Source organism: Nothoprocta perdicaria, unplaced genomic scaffold (genome assembly GCF_003342845.1).
Source record: "Nothoprocta perdicaria isolate Ctin4 unplaced genomic scaffold, notPer1 scaffold_16, whole genome shotgun sequence".
In the NCBI taxonomy this organism is placed as follows: Eukaryota; Metazoa; Chordata; class Aves; order Tinamiformes; family Tinamidae; genus Nothoprocta; species Nothoprocta perdicaria.
Genome location: NW_020454760.1, coordinates 6,116,125 through 6,134,361, shown reverse-complemented (window position 1 = coordinate 6,134,361; position 18,237 = coordinate 6,116,125). Strand labels below are relative to the sequence as shown.

The window sequence follows — 18,237 nt, the reverse complement described above, 5'->3', positions numbered from 1 at the left end:
TGGATAACGTCCTCCATGGATAACGTCCTCCATGGATAACGTCCTCCATGGATAACGTCCTCCATGGATAACGTCCTCCATGGATCTGCCCGGCGCAGGGCTCTGCGAGAGGCGCCTCTCGATTCAATTCCCTGGACACACACGGAGAACAGTAACTCCTCTCCGCCAGGCCGACAGGATTCACCCCAGAGGAACAGCATTTCATTTATATTGTGCCTAGAAGGTGCAGCGCACGCTGCACTTCAGCTGCAGCACCCACTGCACACGGGCAAGCACTACAGCAGCTGCCAGGGAAGGCCAGATAACGTTTCACTCCAAACTCGGTCCCAAACCCACCCACAGAAACCCTGACATTTGAAGGTGATTAATCTGAGGCGGCTTGACTAGGAAGAGGTGCAGGGCAGGCAAATGAAAAATACTGTCAATGGCAGGAAAAGCATCACCTGCGCTTAGAAACAGCTTATTGGCTTAGCTCTGCGCCAGATTTAGCTGCAGAAGGAGAAATTCAATTTGGAAAGAGATTTTGTGCTAAGAGACTTAGCTTAAACAAGAACTTTATGCAAAAGTGCTACTGCTGGCTGCAGGATTAGAAAGGAACGCTGGGGGGGCATATATTAAAGTAAGCCATTTGTATCCATATTACATATTTTATAAAAGATGCCACAAACTTGATTACTAGCCATGATAACGGTCAGAAATGTTAATGGTTAATACGTATGAAGTGATAATTCGTAACTTGCAACAGCTTTAACAGCTTTAAGCTTTCCCCCATCTTCTTCAAACTTTTCACACCATCTTCCTGGCTGCATCAGCCACACACAGCTCTGCAGCAGCAGGGTGCCCTCAAACCCGGCTTTGCAAAGAGCTTTTAGACTGCACCAGGAGAAGAGAAAATAAATAAATACATAAATAAAGCTTGTATATACAGCGAGATGCACAGCACATAATTAACAACTAAAATTGTTCAAACATACTTCCCCTGCAGTGACCTGAGCATGTAGTGTTATACTCTTATACACACAGCACTGAAATTTCCTACAGCACTTCCTAAGCTCTGGTAAGATTCGCAGCTCTCCCTCCAAATAGATATCCAAGCACTACCCATGCTTTACAGGAGGAAAATAGAGGCACAAATGCTTAAAATTACTTGCCTAATCACCAGCCCATAGAACAGTTTGTTAGAGAGTCTTCACTGTAACATCAGGAATTAACATTTGAACCAATTCTAAAACTCTCCCTCCTACCACGGGTACAGAAGGGAACTGCAGCAATGTACAAATTTGTTAGGAGGCAACAGGAACCAAATCAATAGAGAGTCTTCTGCTCCAGATGCGTTTACAAGCCTGACCACTTCCTCCACAATCCAGTTTTCTAGGGAAAACATGAACAGGCAGGTTTCTGCTTGGCCACAAAAGCGCGCCAATGGAGAGTGTGGGACTACTCAGATTCTGCATGCAGGTTTTGGGGTTTTGGGAGGGAAAAGTCTTTTCCATTTGTCCCAAAATACTTCCTTTTTACAGTAAGACTTCACAGCTGTAGCAGTGCAAACGCAACGCAGCTTAATGGGCTCGGGTCTTAGATGCATAATGATCACGGAGACACAACTCCAATGCAAACCTCAGCCTAACTTTCTTCAGGAAAAAAAGTGTTTTTCCCATGCCGCCAAAGCCCACACCATAGGTGTGACATTTTATATGCAGCCTCTGAAAAAAGTTGCACTGAAAATTTAAATGGGAAGGGGGAGATGTAGGGGGGGAGGTAATTGATTCATTACATCTATTTCCACTATATTTCTTTTTCTATTTTTTGGTGCCCATTTCAAAAGGCATTGTTTAAATTGCCCTAATCTGCAAACAGCAACAATAAGTGTGGCAAATACTTGACAATGAAGATGTAAAGCCCCTGAAAACCTGTTTCCTTAGTAACGGCGGGAATGCGGTGCCGGGGAATAAGAATACCCGGAGCATCAGGGCAGCGTTTCGGATTCCGCAGGGCTCGGCCTGAAATACAGTCAGCTTCCCTTAGCTTTTTGTTTTTCCCAGTAGGTCCCTGGATTTTGAAACAAAACCCCAATGACAGCTATGAGCAATTCCAGCCCCGCTCCTGATTAGCCACACCAAACAAAACCGCTCTCCTCAGGGTGAGCCCCCTGCCATTTGCACCCAGCAAGCCCTGAAACAAACATTATTTATGCTCCTGGCCCCTCTGGATATCACTCATATACTGCATTCCAAAAAGAAGAGCAATAAAAGAGCCACTTGCCTGCGACTTAGCAGATAATTCACTCTAAACAAGCCGGCTGAAGGACGAGGCCAACGTCCCCATGCAGGGCATGTGTTTGAAACCTCACACGCAGTTGCTTTACCAGCCTTTCTGGTGGGGGGCCTCATTCAACACAAACAGTAGGAATTCAGCTGCTGAAGTCACAATATACTTATTCCCATTTTATTCAGGAAGGGGGAAAAACGCAAAAAGAAAAAGAAGCGAGATCCGAATCATCTGTTCCATCCCCACCTCCGGATCTGTTTGGAAATTTGTACTCAAGGCAGCCTAGCCCGAACATCTTCCCCTTGCCAGCTTTGGTCACCGGAATTCCCAGGCCAGCCTCGGGTGCTTGGCTCTTATGTTTATTTTATTTTCCCTAAGTGACTACTTAGCCACCTACAAAATAAATAAATAAATAAATAAATAAATAAATAAATAAAATATGGAATAAAGCAACAGACAGGCAAAGATTTTTGAAAAATAAGAGACTCAGCCACTATCTGGATTACACTAGACCCAGTCCTTAAATGCTTCTTTACCGTTACACATACAGTTGCAAACCCACAGTTTCCTCCCACTTAAGTGAAAAGGGAGCATGCTTGGAAAAGTACTGATGATCCCAGCTGAGCAACTACCCTCAGCCAAGAGCTCTGCAATCTCCCCCTGCTTGCACACACTCAAGCATCATAGGATGCTCCAAAACCCTCCAAAACCTCTGCCTATTCCTCACAACTATCTTTGCTCTAAAAGCCAGTCAGCTTGCTAGATAGAAAGACAAAGCACACTACTGTTGGAGGCTGAAAAAAAGAGTGGAGGGAAAAATGACCTTCTTAGTTATCACAAGACCAAAAAAAAAAAAAAAAAAAAGTAGAAAAGACCAAAAAAAAGCCTAGAAAACTTTTTTTTGTTTTTAAGCTCAAGCAGAGACACTGCTCTTGCATCTCCTTGCATTTTCATCAATTCCTTTTCAACTGAAAAGGTATTTCTTTTATTGAAAAAAGAGATTGCCATTTCAGTACACCACTAATAGAAACAAGGTTGCACCTCTCTTGCTTTAAATACCAAAAAAAAAAAAAAAAAAAAAAAAGAGAGAATATACTAAGTCCAGTAAGTCATTACGCAGAATACTTCTTGCATTTTCCACTTGTCATCTATGTGCATACAGTCAACCAGCGGGTTATGAAGGAGCTCTCTTGCTGTAACGTAAGGAGCATGAGTGAAAAAAGAGTTCAATAAATCAGCTAATTCCATCTAAACCCCACAGAGCTTCTTTAGGGGAGCCACTCTCACCAGATTTAAAAAGCAAAAAATAAAAATTAAAAATAAATAAAGAGTAGAGGAGCAGGCACAAGCGGCCGCAGAAGAGGCCTCCTTCGCAGAGCCCACTGCCCATTCCTGCTGCCCATTCCCGCGCGGCTCCTCCCGCCCAGCTCTCACGCAAGGGGCACCTTGGGTGACCCAAAAGGTTGCAGGGCAGAGCTGATCGCAGGCGCTGCTCTCCACGGGGCGCTTTACAGCAGCTACAAACACAGCCTGCTTCCAGTCGCGGCGTACGCGGCCCCGCGGCAGCGCTAAGCAGAGCCCAAGCGCCAGCCACCAGGCCCACGGCCGAGAGCTCCTCTCTTTGAGCCTGGGGACAGTCCCCAGCGCAGAGGAGGGCTCTGGACAGCAGCAACATCTCCCTGTTGGCTACACACGCTTTTCCTTCCAAAGCCAAGCGCCAGCGGAAGGCACTTGTCAGGACAACAGCTCCCTCTCAGCCGTTGGCGGTCCATGCTGCGACGCCTTTCCGGGAAGGCAGGCGGCGGCGGCCGCTTCCCGAGAGCAGGGCCAGCGGCCGCGTTACCCTCAGGTGCAGGCGGCCGGGGCAGCGAGGGCAGCGGCTTTCCCCTGCCCCAGCACGAGGGCACTTCCAGCCGGAGCCTCCGCGCCTTCTCCTGCACACCAGAGAGGCCCTTCACCACGGGAGAGAGGTTTCTCCAACCGGTGTTATGGACAGAGCCACTGGCTCTGGGGATGGAGGCTGCCGCAGGGCTGCAGCGCTACAGGCTGCGACCCGTGAGGAGCTCCCGGGAGCCCACCTGGAGGGAAGCAGCAGGAGCCCCAGCGTCCGCAGCCGGGCTCCCAAGAGCGTGCAGAGAAACACACAAATAACCATGGCCACAGCGGCAATGCGGGAAGGTGGATGTGAGGGGCTGGTCTTCCACCTACTTCTCTTTCTGAAGTTACCGCCCTCCCATGCGCAGTGCAGACCGTCACCTGGGTGCCCTGGGAACCGTGGATTTGTGTCCTCTGTCCCTAGCTTGAAGCAGCTACACAAGGCTTGGCTTTACTGGGAGAAGGATGGTAAGACATGGCCCAGGGAAGGATGGGCAAGGGTACGGGATGCATCCCGACCGCCCTGCTGCCTGCACAGGCCACACTCAACTGCTGGAAGAGCTGGGCTTTGCGGTTGCTCCCTACTCTTCGAGCTCGTCCACTTAGTAACGCGTCTTTTAAGGGAGCTGTAAAAATCCAGATCAAAATAACCACTCATTGCTTTCTCTATGGCAACCTCAAAGCAGTGCTCCAGATGTTTGGGACAGATTTTCCAATCCTGAAACAAAATCCCGCAGTTTCATTTCCCCCCCCCGACACACAGAAGGTCAGTCTTGTAGAATGGAAGGGAATCAGTTTCCAAATGAATCCAGAACTGCTTCCTCACTGTGATTTTTCAACCCCATCCCACCCCAAACCTAGCTTGAACTAGTTCTAAGTATTTTTTAATTCCCAGGGAATTTCCAGAAGGTGAAACCCCATGAGAGGCGTGTAGATGACAGCTAACCCTACCGTAAAGGAGGACATCCCTTACATGCAGCAAGCAGGCCAGGGCTGCTTCGGCCGACAGGCCACGGAGCTTTCAGACATCTAAGCACAGGCTCGAGGAGGGCTGGACTAGATGATCTCTGGAGGTCCCTTCCAACCTCAACCAGCCTGTGATTTATGTGGTTTGACGCTAACCTCTCCCACTAAGCCAAATGGTCCCACCTTACAGGACACTAAAAGAAGGAAAAAAAAGAAAAAACAGCTACAAAAATATCCTAGCCAACATCCACAAAGCCAGTGGGCACCCTGCTACCAGCTTCAGAAAGAGTCAAAGCCAACACATAGCCAGGACCACATGGAGAAGTGAAGCCTGCATCTCCTCTACATGGGAAAAGCAGCCTGGAGAGCACATGGCGTAGAAAAACAAAACAAAACAACAAAGGAGAAGGGGAAATGAACTTTCCCATCACCTTCTGACTCTGTGAAGTGACTTTTGGGAATTACCTACAAGTTTCATCTACTGAGTGATAAGTAGGCTAAGCCCAAATAAGCAAAGACCTGTAAGATGCCAAGAATATTTGTCCTGCTGCTCTTTCCTTCTCCCCCTCTTCTGTAGCACAGCATCCCCAAAATACTCCAGGATTGAAGGAAATACAGTGAATATCAACACATGGAAGGAATTCACAAAGAGATGGTGTGGAAACGCTCAACAAATAATGCCAGCTACAGGGAACATGCTCATAATTGCATATACATTGTCCCCTGCATGCATAAAATTAACAAAGATATATAGGTTTTTACAATATAAAGAATATGATTTAAAAATAATCTAAGTGGAGTTCATGTCTATCCAATCCCTTTCTCTTGAAGTAACAGAAGGTGCTCAAAGAAAGAATGATTTTCTGACAATTAAGCAAGAACAATAGCCAAGATGCCATTTGCAATTAAGAATCTGGGTTTTGTTTTCAGCGAAACAGTGGGGAATTCTTCAATAGTGACTTCAATTAACCTCTGCTCCCCCCACCAAAAGGCTTCCATGCCCCAAACCAGGGCTGCTTTTCCCTAGCTGCTTCAGACTCATAAAAGATATTACTTCCTCTTAAAAAAAAAAAAAAAAAAAAAGTTTCAATTAAATTTATTGCACTTTCTGTGCTGACGTGCATTCCAGAAGAGGAAAAAAAGAAATGCCACATAGAAATATAAAACAGCAAAGACACTGGTAGTGGTCTCTGAAGAACCAGAAAATCCTCAAATATATATATAGCTTTTTTTTTTTCTTTTTTTTTTTAATTAATACATCTGTTTTGTGGTTGACACAAACCAACCTGCTGATTCAGTGCAATGTCACCAGCAGGATTCTTATCTGTGAGGGGGAACAATCAATTGTTTGACAGAAACAAAGGGCAGCTCTACAGGAAATCAAGCGGCTCCGGACAGATGGTCACTGAATCAAGTTTCACCCCTCCCCTCTCCCAAAACAGGCTTAAGAGGCATTTTCTGTTCCTAAGCAACAGCCCAAAGGAAGGCATAAATCTTTTCCTATGTGTTATTCCCCTCCTCCCCTACACACATATGTTTCACTCCACTAGGGCAGTAGGCTTGGCTTCTTACCCAGCACATTCTGCTTATTCTATTAAATAGCAAATTTCTGTGAGCCCACGACCCCGTTTACCTTTTTTTTAAACAACTAGATTGCTCACTGTAACAAGAGCATCTAAGGCAGCCTACAAGCACCAGTACAACATGGGCTAAGAACTGACGTTCTTTTAAGATCATTTCTTTTAAGAAATTCTTTTTTTTTTTCTGCCTTCTTTTGAGAGCATTTAAGGCAGTCAATGTTCACTAGAGGCCTGAGCAGAGGCTCCCGCCACCAGGATTCCTGACAGTTGGTTCACAGAAAACCAACACCCTGACAGAAGCTGTTCCTTTCAGAAAGTCATCGTGAAGCTCTGTCCTTTAGTGACCTGCTTTAACCCATAAAAATCCATAAAAATATAATATAAAAAAAACCTGCACCAATTGTTGGTTGTGAAGCCAATGCGCTTCAATATGATGCGCTCAGCAGCACACCTGCAAATAATTTGAAGAACCCGAACCTAAATATTCTAATATATTAATCACATTCAGGAAGAAGTAGCAACCTGGAGGAGTGGATGAGTAGGAAGAGGTAATCACATTTATTTTTCATTCCTCTGGCTCTACAGAAAAGAGAAAAAGAGGGGATGGAGGGAGAACAGAGCCCAGCGTTGTCTTTCTGTGGAGAGAATGGGAGGAGGGGAAGAGAGAGGCAGGGTGTAAAGAACATGGGCTCTGAAATTCAGATTAGGAGCGAGACAACAAACTGGTTTGCTTGACTCCATATCATACAAACTAGTATCAGCAAGGCTAGAAGAAACATAGTTAAATTCCACCATGCAAAAAGTAATCTGCAAAAATAATAATTAAAAAGTTTAGTTATGGCTCACAAGAATTAAATGGGAGGAAAGTCTCACTTCAGCAACAAACAGGGTAATACCCTTTAAAAGCAAGGAGGCCGGATTACCTCCGACACACACTTAAGACTGCTAAAACATATGGTCAAATAAATAAAAAAGGGGGGGTGGCGGGGAGGGGAGAGGGAAGGGAGAGGTGGTGCCTGCATGGGGCCTGCAAGCACTTTGTTTGCTCCCTCGTGCACTACTGCTATAACCAGCCAAGCACCTTCTGCTAGCAGAATCACAGACTGGCTGAGGTTGGAAGGGACCTCTAGAGCTCACCTAGTCCAGCCGCCTGCTCCAGCAGGGACACCCAGAGCACAGGGCACAGGGGGCATCCAGGCGGGTTGGGAAGCTCTCCAGAGAAGGAGGCTCCAAGTTCATTTTTGGTGAGTGTTTCCGCAAGGAGCCGGCACCGGGGCGGGCACGAGGCAGCCCCACGGCCGGGTAAGGTCAGCGGGCGCCGCACGCGGCTCCGCACACCAGGCCTGGCACTTCAGGGCGCACAGGGCACCGGGGCTCCCTGCAATAAGCAGGGCATCAACCTTCCCACAGCTGCCGCCGTTTCCCTCGCCTCCTTCCAGGCTGGTTAGAGCCCTGGAACTGAAGCCACTTCTTTGCCAGCACTAGCCTCTCTAGGGCAGCGAGTGCTGCCTACGCCACCACAGTTATGCAGGAATGTTTGCATCTTTGCAGGATTTAGCTTAGCAAAACATGTAGAAAAACTATAGTTTTTCTCCAATGAATGTTATCAGTTTGTCTAAAACACACTAAATAAATTATTGACTGTGATGGGTCCATTTCTTTCGTACACCAGGGCACATGGTTCCAAAGAGATGACTGTAACAGAAGCCCCGTACCCTCTACGTGCTGTTACATAATCCACCATATGAAGTAACACCAGGTTATAGTTTCACATAAGCATTTCCCGTGGTTTCAGAAGACAGCTTCTCCTCCCATATTCAAAAATGTATGGCCTTTACACAGTACTGCTCCCATAAGGGACACACAACTATGTAAAAAGGGAACAAAAGGTTGTTCCTCTTCCTCCATCCACCGTTTGCCCCAGTGCTTTGCTTATCAGCACTAAGGGCAACAGCGGCCACTGAAATGTCAGGATTCCCAGCCCAAAGCAGACTCTGCAGACACATCGACACATCTTAGCCTTTTGGGGTGGAACGTGAAAGAATTAGATCACCTCAAATCTACCGTTAAAGCAAAGCTCTGAGGAGCTTTCCAGTATCATCTTCTAAGAAAGTTTAAGCATATTTTCCTTGATTCCCTAGCTCTCGGGTTGCTAATTTGAAACTTCAGGCCTTCTAGCTTAATCTAAAGTATTTTGTTTAACTTGACTCTTTACCTTGAACTAAGCTCCAGGCCTTCTAGCTTAATCTAAAGTATTCTGTTTAACTTGACTTTTTACCTTGAACTAAGGGACTAAACTAGAGTTTATTTTCCTAAGACATAGGAAAAAAAAATCTGTAGTTGACCCAAACAAACCTGTACTTTTTTGCCACATTCTATGTTAAAAACAGGCTATATTTACAACACAAAAATCTCCGTCACGTACCTCTGGCCTGCTCTCATCAGATGTATTGCTCTTAAACTAAAATTACAAGAACATATTTCCTCTGTAACTAATTCAGCAGTAGCAAAAGTAGAACCTAAAGGTCAATCTAGTACAAAACTGCATTTATAGAAGTGACAACCATGCTCCTCTTCAATAAAAGGAGGGAACAGAAATAGAAAGTCAAAGAATAGGGATCATTCTGTGAGGTAAAAATAAGTATAGCTGCAGAAACCTAACAGAAGGCCAGGAACAGGTAAGCCAATAATGTCTGCCAACTGTTGTTGCAAGCCTCATTTTCAAAACAAAATTTAAAAATAAATCACAGTCTGAATGTCAGCTATCCCTCACATGGGTATATAGTGATATTCCCTTCAACTGCATACTCTGCTTGACACCAAGCTGTGTCAAAAGAGGGCAGATCTTTTGACCAATTTTCTCTATACGTTCACAGTTTGGGGCTATTTTTCTTAGCACCCATAATTACAGTACGAGCGCAAGAGGATTCATTAATTTATTCTCACATCTTTGCAAACCAGCCAAGAGAAGCACAGCGAGTCGGCGCGATTTACCGCACACAGCAAGGGCGCTCCGACAGCACGGAGAACAGCCCTCATTTTCAGCACGTATTTTCCAATGAGAGCTAGATCAGCCTCTCGCAGCGTGAGCTGCACTTTGGAACAAGGAGGACAGAGTTGTTTTAATGAATTCGGCCCAGGGTCAGCGTCCTCCCGTGCACTGGCCTTTCCTCTCCGTGCTCTGGGGAAGGGCCACGGGCACGAACCCCAGCCCTTCTGCTCCGCTCGCCGTTAACTCAACGGGCAACTTCCTCCTGCACTACAGTTTCTCGGAGAACATCCAGTCTCTAGGAGTCAAATTCTTTCTTCCCCCTTTGCTGTGATTTTCATAACCCTCCTGGTTTATTCAGATAATCATTGGGAGCTAGACACTATCATTCTGCCTCCACTACTGTTTTCCTATGGAGAATTAAAAAGCACAACCCCCTTCTTTCCACACTTTACCATTTTTCCATGGGATGTGGAAGATGTTACATGACAGCAATGGCAGCTAGAGGAAACTGCAACTCATGTACTGAATCATCACATAAGCACTAAGGGATCTGATAAATAAAACACAGAGACGCACATATACAATTTAACAGGCATCTAACTCAGCTTTCAGAAACGTGTAACTGAGGGCAGTAGTTTCTAAGCCTTAGCAAAGAGCAAAACAACGAGTAAAAGTAATTCTTTTTCTTATTAGGCATGCTTAAATTTAAAGCTTTTCAGGACTAAGATAGGTACTTTGGGCTTATTTTAAGCTTCTTTAGAGTAAAACGTATGATTATGAACATTAATCTGGAGGACCTGGTTTTAGACACCGCATCAGAGCCAATCCCTCAGCTACCATTATTCCCTTTTGGTAACAATCTTCCAGCCTGGATGGGCCAGAGAGTCTCTATGCAGTCCCTTGAGTTCCCACACTGCAGCTTGTGCACTGCCACAGGACCCAGCCACCACATAAAGGTGCAGGTCAAGCCCTGCAGCCCGGGGCCAGCAGCAGAAGGCAGGGGGTCTCTGCACGGGTGCTGTGCAGCTGGACACACAAGGAGCAGGTATTTCTGAGCACAGAGAACCACACACCACACAGCCCAAGCCCAGGGGCCTCAGAAGGGCAGCAGCAGGAAGCAGGTTATCAAAGCAGTTCCTGCTCCCACTGACCTGCTCCTCCAGCAGGGCTGCCAACCCTCAGGCCAGGTGAATCGAGGAGCAATTTGTGTCAGGCCAACAGGTAACACTGCCTATAGCTCCATGTCTACCCCATGTTTCACCACCCCACGCTACAAGCGGCCGCTAAATCCGGAGCATCGGGGAGTTCTCAATGGCCAGGGCCCTCTGAAGGTCACTCAGTCCAGCCCTGCACACAAAGCCAAGCCACGTGGGAAGCGCTGCAAGAGCAGAATGGTTGGGATGCGTTTTCAGTTTCAACTGATCCACATCAATAGTTTTGACTTATTAACCTGTCAAGTGAGGTTCTTACTCCCAGCTAAGCACAGGAAAACAAGAATTACAGTGAAATAAAAAATGAAATTCAATTTCACAAAAATAAAGATGGGGCACAAAATATTTTTTTCCTCTCAATTACAGATAATTAAGTATTTTAAGGTTACAAGTACTTCATCCGGTACACAGTTATTTCAATTTAGACAAACTAATAACAAGCTTGAAAGCAAAGATCCAGCCCTGCGTCAAGGTTATACACAGAGGTTAACGCTGAGGTTCGTGCTCCCTGCAGCAAACACAATGCTAGAGGTAGCAGCAGCACCAGACACCAGCACCAAAGCCACGCAGTGCCAGTGAAAGGCCCTTTTCAGCCACAAGGCCCCAAACTGCGCTTAACTGAACTCAAATTTGAGCTTGTTACCATAGGAAAATGAAATTTTAAGAGCATCTAGAAGAATACCATCTTTCACTGAAAGGAGATGCCAGATCCAACTCTCATTTATTACTCCTGTGACAGTATCTTTTAACCATGCTGATCAACAGCACGCATTTTTCCTTCAAAGAGACATCAAAGCAACAATGATAGGATGAATTTTCAGACGTTCTGAAACTACAGCTTGTGAGATCTCTTAAGATACTATAAGATCGTAAGATCTCTTAGTGTTTCATCGAGAACAATCCCACAGCTCCTGACACAAGTTTGCAACAGTTACGATGTTTCAGTTCTGACGCCCTTGAAAAGCAGCTTCCCACATCTGTTAAAGTCATGACTGTGGATCTGGAGGGAGGTGAAAAACATCTTTTCTCTCCTTAGCTTGGAAACAGAGAACTGACTCTCATCATCCAAACAAATAAAGAAGCTAGATTTCAAAATCTGTTGAAGCTGCTTCTATCAGGACTGTGTGGACCTGCATCCTCTTCACCCTGCTCAGTCTCTTGCTTTTCACTACCCTCTCCTGCACATCCCTCACAGACGTCACAGTCTTCTTGTACGCGCTGACCTTCTCTTTCTTCTCCCCTCGGGTTTTCTTCAGAATTGCTCCTCTCCCAGTGGGCGCTGTTCGCCTGCCTCATCCATCCAATTTTTAACTCTTCTTACCATTAGAGTTTTCCCTCAAAGAGGCTGAGATTAGGAAGAACAACAGCAACAACATCCTAATGTCTTATATTGATATTTACAGATAAATATCAACATGTTTTTGTTTTTGACTAGACCAGCATGAGAACAAACTCCCCCAGGATGTTGTTGAATGTCACACACATCATGATCGTCCTTGGCAGGAAGCTGTTCCCCTTTGCTTAAGGCAGTGAAGGGCAATGAAGCTATATTGAGAAAGGATCATGTTCATAATAATTAAAAAAAAAAAAAAGAAAGAAAGAAAGAAAACCACCAATCATTACCTGTTCTGCTCAAAGAACTCAGCTAACTGCACTAAGATTTTCATTCTATGCACTCAGGTTAAGGAAGTTAAAAGGCAAGCTTCCCTTATGAAACAGTTATTCTTGAAGTGGGCTGAAAAACCTAAAAGGACAGGAGGAAAATTAACCCCCACGGGAAAGAGGAGGAAAAGAAGAATTAATAGCTCCAAGGGACTGAAGAATTTTAGGGCCTTGCTGCCAAACCACAGGGTGAGGGTGGTTGAGGAGCAGCCGCAGTCGAATCGGACGGGCTGCTGTGCCAGGAGGCAGCGGCGCAGGGCGCTGCAGCACCCACCGAGGCGGCGGCGGCGGCGCAGGGCGCTGCAGCACCCACCGAGGCGGCGGCGGCGGCGCTGGGCGCTGCAGCACCCACCGAGGCGGCGGCGGCGGCGCTGGGCGCTGCAGCACCCACCGAGGCGGCGGCGGCGGCGCTGGGCGCTGCAGCACCCACCGAGGCGGCGGCGGCGGCGCTGGGCGCTGCAGCACCCACCGAGGCGGCGGCGGCGGCGCTGGGCGCTGCAGCACCCACCGAGGCGGCGGCGGCGGCGCWGGGCGCTGCAGCACCCACCGAGGCGGCGGCGGCGGCGCWGGGCGCTGCAGCACCCACCGAGGCGGCGGCGGCGGCGCTGGGCGCTGCAGCACCCACCGAGGCAGCAGAGGTTCTTTTCCTGCAGGGGTAGGCCGCCAGGCTCGGGACGGGGTGCAGCGTTGCACCTCCGCAGGCCCTGACGCACAGCCGGGCAAGGCTTTGCCAGGCGGGCTTTTCATCCCCACACACCCCAACACCGAGCTGCCTACACCCTGCCCTCAACACCCCCTTCTCACCAGCGACTCCCATACAAAGAGGTAGTTGCCCAAAGGATTCATGGCGTAGGAAGCAGCTGAACTCAACTGCTGGGAACTGCTCTGAGCACTATTGCCTCAGCTCCCTGCAAATGGAGGCAGCTCCAAAGGGCTCCCGTGTCACTAAGCCAAGGAAGCTGTCCCATGTTTCGGATTTTAAAAAGCGGCCATTCCCTCTTACTAGGGAGCCTGGGGAGGCCAACACAGCATTTCCAGTCCTTGCAGCATTTGCTCTCAAGGCTGGTAACACAGAAGGGAAGGGAGCACACACTTCACACGGTCTCACAGAACACCAACGCTAAGACTACGTGTGACCTACCCTCACATGTACCTTTTTTATCCACCTCATATTCCAAAACAGGGTAAATTGTGACACTGAAGGTAGGCTTATAGAAAAGGGAAAAGTCTCATGCCTCTCAAGTACATAGAGCACTGAAAATGTTCCACATGTGCTTTAGTGTGTCGCTACAAAGCCAGATTTCAGCACCACATAGTTCAAGATAAAAATGACAGCTTTTCAAACATAGGAAGTCTATGAAAATTTCAGAGAAATTTCTGAAGTACATTGTATATAACTAAGAAATGAGCGCCAAGGAGTCGCAGCAGAATTCACTGCAAGAAGAGACAGGGTAAGAGCAACATGTCCTTTCTCAGTCGCCATCCTAAACACATCAGGTCAAAGTCAACCATCTAAACAACTTCGCACTGCACACATCAGGAAAGTCCCATTGCTTTTGTGAGTGAGATGCACAAATGAGTCTATCTTATATAAAAAAAAATTAAAAAAAAAAACCCACCATTAACATAGTACATTTCAGACCACAGTTCCAATCAATAAGTAACTTCTTCACGGGCCTTCAAGTGCTCTGCTCAGATCACACTAAGAGTCTTGAGCCACTAAATGTAATCAGAGACTGCAGTAGAGTTGGGAGAATAAATTAGAGGATCTTTACACAGCATTTTATGAAACGAGTCACTCCAGGCTTGTTTGTGGAACCCCTGTGGCAGATGTCTGGTAATCTCTTAAGTAACAGTATTTTAAGTCTGCCCACACTGTTTTGCTGTTCATAGCTTCATCAATTCGAAAACCTACCTCAGAATAACCCAAAACCTTACATGGGAAATATTAATTGAAGGTTTCTATCCCATCTTGTCGTGATGATTCAGGCTGCTCTCTACCATCTTTCTACTCTGCTGATTTTATGTGACGACAGACAGTCCCTAGACAAGCCTCTATAAACATTTTATTAGTTACTGCAGAATAACTGTAACAAAAAGTTTAAAGACATAAATTAAGTTCAAATTTATAATACCTGGTTTAAGATCTGAAGAACATTTAAAAAAAATACACTAAATTTCTGAAGTGCCAAGGGAGTTACAAGGTTAAGTCGATCAGAACAACATCAAATAAATAAGTTATTCACATATGCAATCCTCCATGGCTTTTAATATTCCCACAGCATTTCACAGAGGTTGTGACATCACAGCATGACAGAAAAAGACAACAGAAACCAGCTGATGTAGACTCAGGAATCACCCAAATCAAAAATAATTACATTTTAAGAGTAGTTTCTGCACAGAGCTCCATATTTCCAGTTGTTATTCCCAAACCAATCACCGCACTATGCAAAACTCAGCTGTTTTCCCAACTTTCCACCATCCACAGATGCCAAGCAAATATCCACACAAGCAGCACTTTTCAAGGCACCTCTGGGAGCTCATGAGAGCAGAGGTTTTGAAGAAAGTCAGTGTTGCTTAGAAAAAAATAATTACATTGAGATCATAAAAGTTTACTGTCATTCTAAGATTGCTTTAATCTACTTCAGAACATGAGAGAGATCTTAATTGCTCACTATATGTAACGAACTGCACTTCACAGGACTGATTGTCCATAATGTATCACCGTCAAAACATCAAGGCTTGTTACTCCTTCATTTGTCACCCTTCCAACCAGCAGGCTCAAAACTCTCTTTCATAAGAAAATGAAAAGGACTGCTCTGCATTATGTGTGAGCAATGGTTATCATGCAGGAAAAAGCAAAATACGAGCATCTCAAAAATGCTGTAAAGTCTGAGACATAAAAACATTTTTAAAAACTCTGAAATGTTTTTATGCTAATGATTTCACTTTATTTATTTATTTATTTTTTAAAGGAAAAAGAGAAATGAGGCCTTAATACCAGGTCTAAGCCCCAGGTTTTGTTAATTACATCCTACCTACCTAAATGCCCCCTGCAGTTTCAATTAGACATGCTACTCTCCCGCACTTCCCGTCTTGATTATTGAGCACTGTTGCTAAGCACTAGTTAACAGTTACCACATTCACCAAAAGTCAACTGCACTTCAGCAGTCATTGAACAAATTAAATATAAAACATATGGTACAGAGCCTTACGAAACATAAAAGCACATAAAAAAATAAAAGAAAGCTAAAATCCTCAATATGAGACACAATACAAACAGACTCACTCCTCAAATTAAAAGCCTTGAAGTTGGATGCCTACTTAAAAACTTCTTTGAAATACAAGAAAGAGCAAAATGCATTATTGTTTTCATCTATCACTAATAAGACTTCCTAGGGTATTTTCATATTATACTGAGTCAAGTTTCACACTGAAAGAACAGTTCAACTCTCACAACACAACCAGTTTCTCTGTAGAGAGATTTTGCCATTTTTTTTTGTTCAGTTCCATGTATCTCATAGTAACTAATTAGAAGCCTTCTGAATTACACTTTGGATTTTTTTTTTCTTCCTTATATCTACAAGCAACTTCAGACATGAGCTGTTGAACTGTCAGCATCAGTACCTATATTTATGTGTTTAAGAAGACTTTAAACCAAACATCCTTTAAGTACTTTGTGAATTTAAGGCAAACTTTTCACACAGTCAAATTACCTTTCATCTGTGATGTTCTCATGAGATCCAAAAAAATGTGTGTATTTTCATTTTCCTAATGAAAGCTCACTATTCAGGTTGCATATTACTAGCTAGTTCCTTTAGTATTACTTCCTATAATTAACACTGACATTCCAAAAACTCTTGCATATTCCTGATTGTTACAAACTTATTATGATCATACAATTTTTATAACTGTGTTTTTTATTAAACACATTGGACAAAAATCTGGTTTTCACAAACGCTACCAATAATAAGCTTAAATATAAACTATATTTGTTGTATTCACAGACAAAACTGTAAGTGTTCAGAGTTTGGGTTTCAAGCTTTTATGCAAGTAAGTACAAACTGAATGTTACTGATTGAATTTCTGAACAGTTTTCTTGGAAATACTTCTATGAGAAAAATTATGGATATGTTTGAAATCCACAAGGTTAAGATGAAGAAGAAATAAATATTTCTGAATGGTTGTAAGAAACCTCACAGAATCCTTATTCCTTTGCAAATAGCACCCACCAGCTCTATAAATGCTCCAGTCCTATTCTAAACTTCATGCTAAACAAATTGGTAGTGAATTCCTCTAGTGTTTTCAAAGAAAATAACATTTTTTATCCCACTAGTGCTCATGTAATAAGCTTGTCAATCGAACAGGAGACCCTTATTTTTCTTTACAGGTCATATCCCAAATAGAGAAGGAATAAATCAGACTTCAATGTGCATTACAGGACTCTCAGAAGAGCACAGAAAGCTTCCATCTGCATCCTCAGAAGTCATATATACAGCTATATCCTCAACTGAAATAGGCACCTATTCGCTCACTCTCAGCTCTGAACTACTATAATCACTGTAATAAAAATTACTTTCACTGATTTCTACATTAAGTGAAAAAATACAAGGAAACCTTTGCTTCTTCAACAGTCTTATTACTAGGTTTCAATGAAGTAAGAAGAATGAATAATTTCTGTAGGAGAAACTATTATTTAATGGGAAAGTTGCAAGAAGCCAATTCAAAGAAAGTCTGACAAAAATTAAAGAGGGGAAAAAAAAAGAGATTTAAAGCAAACATACTATCAAGCAAAAGAAATGGGATTTTTTGAAAGCATTCGGCACTTTACACACATTTGAGCATTGATGATACCCAAGTTTCAGAATACAGATATAAACATTTGAGAGAGAGGCCACTGAAGGATCAACAGCAACCAATTACTCATTCTCAGAGTCAGGACCGTGCAATTTGGGCAGAATTTGCATCTTTCAGCATTTCATGGGAAATAAAATAAATAAATAAAAGTGGGAAAGTGTAAAACATTTCCCTGAAGGGAAGGGCACGGTTTCAAAGGCACCTCACTGCTCCGAAAGCGGTGGGGAACACGTTAATAAACCTGCCAGCTGCTCTTGAGAGCCAGCGCGCATTCAGCTTAAGCCTCCTCTCCCCCACGTTTACTCTGCAAACAAGTCGTGTAGATCAGATGATATTACAATGAAATCCTTTTTAAAAAAAAAAAAAAAAAAAAGTAAAAAAAAACCTTTAAATTATTTTAAAAGGCATATTTCATACCATATACAGAACAACTTTATCTAGACAGACTATTTTATTCTTTTTTTTTTTTTAAAGGGAAGGCCAAGAGCCGACCGTTAACTCCCGCCGGAGCGGCGAGGGGCCTCGGCCGTTAGGGACCGTTAGTGGCCGTTACCGCCCGTCGGGGAGGCTAGGGGGGCCTGGCCGTTAGGGACCGTTAGTGGCCGTTACCGCCCGCCGGGGCGGCGAGGGGGCCCGGCCGTTAGGGACCGTTAGTGGCCGTTACGGCCCGCCGGGGCGGCGAGGGGGCCCGGCCGTTAGGGACCGTTAGTGGCCGTTACCGCCCGCCGGGGCGGCAGCGCCGCTCCGCCCGCCGCCCCTCAGCCGCGCCCGGCGGGAAGGGGCGCGGGCGCCCGCTCGCCCACGAGCCCGGCCGTGTCCAGCCGGG

At 45.0% G+C, this 18,237-nt stretch overlaps 1 protein-coding gene across 1 annotated transcript in view; it reads right to left on the bottom strand.

The window, feature by feature from the left end:
- GREB1L (GREB1 like retinoic acid receptor coactivator) overlaps nucleotides 1-18,237 on the bottom strand; it is a 126,090-nt gene that overhangs the window by 106,927 nt on the left and 926 nt on the right. The gene's annotated exons all lie outside the window — the stretch shown is intronic.